General features: G+C 43.8%; 1 pseudogene; it reads right to left on the reverse strand.

Moving 5' to 3' along the window:
* Positions 1–1426: 1426 nt before the first annotated feature.
* On the reverse strand, positions 1427–1598 carry LOC126300025 (U2 spliceosomal RNA; annotated as a pseudogene).
* Between the last annotated feature and the right edge of the window lie 4375 nt (positions 1599–5973).

Here is a 5973-nt window from a genome sequence, read left to right on the forward strand (position 1 = left end):
TCAGAACATGTCCTACCAACCGATCCCTTCTTCTAGTCAAGTTGTGCCACAAACTCCTCTTCTCCCCAATCCCATTCAGTACCTCCTCATTAGTTATGTGATATACCCATCTAATCTTCAGTATTCTTCTGTAGCACCACATTTCGAAAGCTTCTATTCTCTTCTTGTCTAAACTATTCATCGTCCATGTTTCACTTCCATACATGGCTACACTCCATACAAATACTTTCAGAAACGACTTCCTGACGATTAAATCTATACTCGATGTTAACAAATTTCTCTTCTTCAGAAACGGTTTCCTTGCCATTGCCAGTCTACATTTTATATCCTCTCTACTTCGACCATCATCAGTTATTTTACTCCCCAAATAGCAAAACTCCTTTATTACTTTAAGTGTCTCATTTCCTAATCTAATTCCCTCAGCATCACTCGATTTAATTCGACTACATTCCATTATCCTCATTTTGCTTTTGTTGATGTCATCTTATATCCTCTTTTCAAGACACTGTCCATTCCGTTCAACTGCTGTTCCAAGTCCTTTGCTGACAGAGTTACAATGTTATCGGCGAACCTTAAAGTTTTTATTTCTTCTCCATGGATTTTAATACCTACTCCGAATTTATCTTTTGTTTCCTTTACTGCTTGCTCAACATACAGATTGAACAACATTGGGGAGAGGCTACAACCCTGTCTCACTCCCTTCCCAACCACTGCTTCCCTTTCATGTCCCTCGAGTCTTATAACTGCCATCTGGTTTCTCTACAAATTGTAAATAGCCTTTCGCTTCCTGTATTTTAGCCCTGCCGCCTACATAATTTGAAAGAGAGTATCCCAGTCAACATTGTCAAAAGCTTTCTCTAATTCTATAAATCCTAGAAACGTAGTTTTGCCTTTTCTTAATCTAGCTTCTAAAATAAGTCGTAATGTCAGTATTGCCTCACGTGTCCCCATATTTCTACGGAATCCAAACTGATGTTCCCCGAGGTCGGCTTCTACCAATTTTTCCATTCGCCTGTAAAGAATTCGCGTTAGTATTTTGCAGCCGTGACTTGTTAAACTTATAGTTCGGTAATTTTCACATCTGTCAACACCTGCTTCTTTGGGATTGGAATTATTATATTCTTCTTGACGTCTGACGGTATTTCGCCTGTCTCATACATTTTACTCACCAGATGCTGCCTAGCAGATGGACGAGCACCACGGATATGACTTGGGGGTTGGAGCGGTAATCAGGCGGTTTTTCGTTGCGATGAGATCTTTTAACGAAATTTCTATCTCCCACCTACACGGAGAAATATGACGATCGTAATAAAATCAGCTATATTGCCGAATTTATAAAGTGATATGTAATACAACTGCGATATTTATAACTTCTCTGTGCTGTTACCTTAAGGCTTCGTATGTGATGAAGCATTTGATTACTTTAAGAGAGTTTGAAAGTGAGGTACCATCATGTGACAGAGGTAGAGCATGCTCTTAGCACTCCATCATGAGCCTAAAATGCGTTTAATATTTTAGTCCTGTGATGCAGGACATAACAGACATTATGCTGATTAGAGCACACTTTTTTACGTGATGAGAGAATACTTAGAGGAAATATCGCCTTTGCAATACTGTTACAGGATTTTCACAAGTAAACACTTTAACGACGTGAAAACGCATGTGCGCCCCGATTTCTTCTGTCTTCGAAAATAACTTGTAACAAATGGAGAAATCTACATTGCGCGTGAGAAATTCTAGGTTTACGGTTAACAGCATCCCTGTCTCGGATTGGGCAAACTGCGGAGAGTCTGTGTCAGGGTGGAAGTGCAATTACAGCTATACGTACCTGGTATGTTGTATGCAGCGAGGCGGGCCTCGAACTGAGCAATGTGCTCTGGCCAGCGTTCAGAGTCCGGATTGAATGCACGGAATGGCGGCGTCGTAGCCGTCGTCTACGACACAGGTGGGGGAGTTGGAGACGCCGAGGCAGCTGCAGTTTGAGGTGTGACAAGCCCATTAACAGCAGCAAGCAGCTGCGTCATTTATTGGGCCTGAAACTGTACAATATCGGAGAGCAAAGCCTGTTCCTGTTGCGAAGCCATCGTTGACACAAAACGATTTCTTAGAGCGAAGGTGGGAGTGCACATTCACTCAGTCACACAGAGATAGCACAAAAAAGATAAAGCAGTACCGAGCAAAAAACATAGGTAAGAGGAGAAAGAAAAAATCATCCCATCCTCGTCGACACTTTATTGTATCCCGCCTGGATAGGCAGTGCGGGGGTCAACTCCTGTGGACTGCTTCTGTAATATAGGCTGACAGTGAAAGAAGCGAGTAGGGGCAGAAGGGGTGAAGCACTTCGGTACTGCATGCAACTTTAACACTTTTAATAGTCAGAAACAAAAGTAAATATCAAATGCATACATAACTTTGACTAGGATGAGCATGTAGGTGTGAAGCTGTGGCCATGTCTAATCCTGTGAAGTTAGGATGACTGTTCTGTACATTCTCAAAACTAACAAATACTCGTTGCTGTCCGAACTTCAGCTGAACGTAACTAATTCAAAGTTTCAATAGCAAGCTAGCCCACTCGGTAGTAGCCGACCGCGGTGACTGTGCGGTTCTAGGGGCTTCAGTCCGGAACCCCGTGAATGCTATGGTCGCGGGTTCGAATCCTGCCTCGGGCATGGATGTGTGTGATGTGTTTAGGTTAGTTCGGTTTAACTAGTTCTATGTTCTAGAGGACTGATGACCTAAGATGTTAAGTCCGATAGTGCTCAGAGCCATTTAAACCATTTGAGCCATTCGGTAGTAGAAGCGATATTTCCAGGACGTCTGCTCTTGATGAAATGGGCCAAAATGAAGATGGCACTCCCTGAGCTCCACTGCGTCGGCCATAGGGTGATGTGGTTGGCGTAGTTAGTCTTCTCTCGTAGTGCCCATTTACGAGAGAGTGCACCTACGCACTATCGACGCCACAATATCTACAGTCAACGATTATCTTCTGGAGTTCTGGAAACAGGGGTGATGCAAAACTTTTTCTGATGTGTGTACAACAGAATGGAACGTGGTCTAAGCGTATGTGTTAACCAAGTGCCCTGTCCATGTGGTGATAGCTGCTGTGTGTGGTGCTGAGTCCTTCTCGATACATCCCAGTGGACTTTGTCTTGCAACGGAAAGGTGGAGTGGTATTTGTTTAAATAAATGTGGATTTATTGATGTTACTATCCTATCAAGCTACAGGTCCTTTCCCCTCCTTCTTCTTCCTGGAGTAGCAGAGAGAACCACCTTGGGAGTTCTGCAGTGCTTTAAAAAAATATACTCAGCAGACCTGTAGGTGGTTGGGAATTACACAGCCATGATGGCATTAATTCTCCCAAAAGTTTGAAATTACAACTATAATTTTATACAGTACTGCTTCAAAGCGTGATGTCAAGTTTCTGATTAATCAATTTATTGTTACCAATACTAGCATTGTGAGCCCGCATCTCGTGGTGGTGCGGTAGCGTTCTCGCTTTCCGCGCCCGGGTTCTCAGGTTCGATTCCCGGCGGGGTCAGGGATTTTCTCTGCTTCGTGATGGCTGGGTGTTGTGTGTTGTCCTTAGGTTAGTTAGGTTTAAGTAGTTCTAAATTCTAGGGGACTGATGACCATAGATGTTAAGTCCCATAGTGCTCAGAGCCATTTGAACCATTTTGAACTAGTATTGTGAGCGCACTCCAGTCGAACACTTCCCTGTTTCCTGAAAATTGTTTACAGACATAGTGCAACTGAACTGAAATATTAAATTCTCACTACCATTTCAGCTATCTCCAACATAACGGATTACCCGCCAAACAACCTACCACCAGGAGGCAAGGAGAAAAATACAGAAGGAGGAAGAGTAGGGTTTGGAAACCATGCAATTGCGGGATCGAATCTGATATCCACAGCCCAGTATTGTGGGGAAGGTTGGGGATTTACCAGGTATCCACTACTTTGTTAGGACAAAAGAGGAGTTAGTGCGGTACACGACAGACACTCGCTGGACAGGAGGCAGCCACTTGAGAGAGAGGGGGGAGGGAGGGAGAGAGTGTGTGTGTGTGTGTGTGTGTGTGTGTGAGAGAGAGAGAGAGAGAGAGAGAGAGAGAGCATGTGTTTCGACAGGGATTTATCAGGTATCAATATCAAAGAGTTACCACCACCTAATGCTTTGTCTGACAGTAATTAGTGTGGCGAGAGGAGCAGAAGAAGCGATTGGAGGGAGATGTGGCGGAGAGATTGCTTCTCCCAGCGTCCTCTGCCAGTGGTATTGTGAACTAACTCAGTCATATCTACACAGCAGGTCGAGCACATAGAGCAGCTGCTTCCACTGACCTAGTATGGAAGGTGTGTGTTTGGGAGAAGATTGGGCAGGAGCTGCTACTGGAACAAGCCAATTGAGGTGGAAATTCTCCAGGAAAAGACACCGCTGCAAACAAGGGGGACCCTGGGTGTGGGGTGACCTGGCAGCTAAACAGACACAAAAAATATAGCTTGTGTCTGTTGGCGCGGGTAGTGGAGCTCTCTGGCCGCTGAGTATGCATCGTGTAATTTCAGTATTGATCAACAGTCTCTGTATGGTCAATGTGCTAATACTTGGAGATGTGCACTTAATGGTAGATGGCAGGTGCTCCTCATGGTGCAGTGCGGTGCCATGAGATCATGCACCCGGTGACTTCCAGCAGACAGTGTGTGCAACTGGTTCACACACTGGCACATGGTCCAGCCCGGCAAAGCGGTTGGCAATGTCTCAGCATGTCTACCCTGTGGTCAGTGTGAAGACATGATCGTAAGATTTTTAACAGTATAATTATGTGCATTGAGTTACGTTGACGTCGATTTCATGACAATATTCCTTATGCAATCAGAAAGAAAGTGATCTATTTAATTACTTATGTTCAATGAAGTTGGTTACCACATAATGATTGACTGACATCACTTGTTTGAGATGGAGGAAGAGTTTTGGTAGAGGGGCAACACCTTCTGAAGATGGCTAGCACCGAAACAGTGATCATGTACATGATAGTAATACGAGGAATCTGTCGAATTGGAACACTAGCCATCAGCTAATCTGTCACTGTGACAGATTAGTTTAAATGTAGAGGTCGTCAATCACCTTTCGACAGCAGTTTGGAAACTCTCCACAACGGTGCAAAACTCTTCCAGTTTCCTTAGGTTGTAACTGTCTTTTATTTAAAATCATCCAATGTGTGTGGTGTGTTATGGTAGCAGCAGTAGCAACATGATTCACTCCATGCAACGTCTAGTTTTCTGCGAGAAGCAATGGATCAGAACGTGTTAATGTCAGTTTAGAACCTGACACAGACCTCGCAATCGTGGTGGGAAAACAAAATGTTTGTCAGTGTACAAAGTGTGTTACAGCAGAAAAAACAATGTTTCAAGCAACTACACAGGGCCACATGAAGCGTCTCTTGCGACTTATTGTATAGTTTGTACGATATAGTCATCCACCTACAGTACAGTCGATGCAACTTTACACTGGTCTGTGCAATGCATCAATACATGTATATTTAATAGGATCGTTCATGTGCTCGATGCCTGCATGCAGATAGTTCGCAATTTTTTTCTGCCAGATGGTACAGAATAACGATGATAGAATGTTTCGGTGATAGACGTGAATGGATCTTGAGGGACGTGGATCTGCTTCAATGTTGAGTGTTCCTAATTTTCCCAGCAAGAAACACCACCATAACTGTTCGTACTGTTGTGTTGCAGGAGCAGGTTTCATCCGACGCTGACCTTACACATTGTACACGGGTGGTGGATCTACGAGAACATGTTTCCACTCCTACCGAGTAGTCAAAACACGCTCCTATAGCATTAACTCAGCTCACTCTGTTTCTCAACAGGTTGCACAATGTGTTGGATATTGTTCTCTTCGACTTCTAGGTAAAATTGCTAAAATTGATCTTGCTATCAACTGCGGTGTGTATTACACTACATCGGTCCAT

Source organism: Schistocerca gregaria, chromosome X (assembly GCF_023897955.1).
Source record: "Schistocerca gregaria isolate iqSchGreg1 chromosome X, iqSchGreg1.2, whole genome shotgun sequence".
Lineage (NCBI taxonomy): Eukaryota > Metazoa > Arthropoda > Insecta > Orthoptera > Acrididae > Schistocerca > Schistocerca gregaria.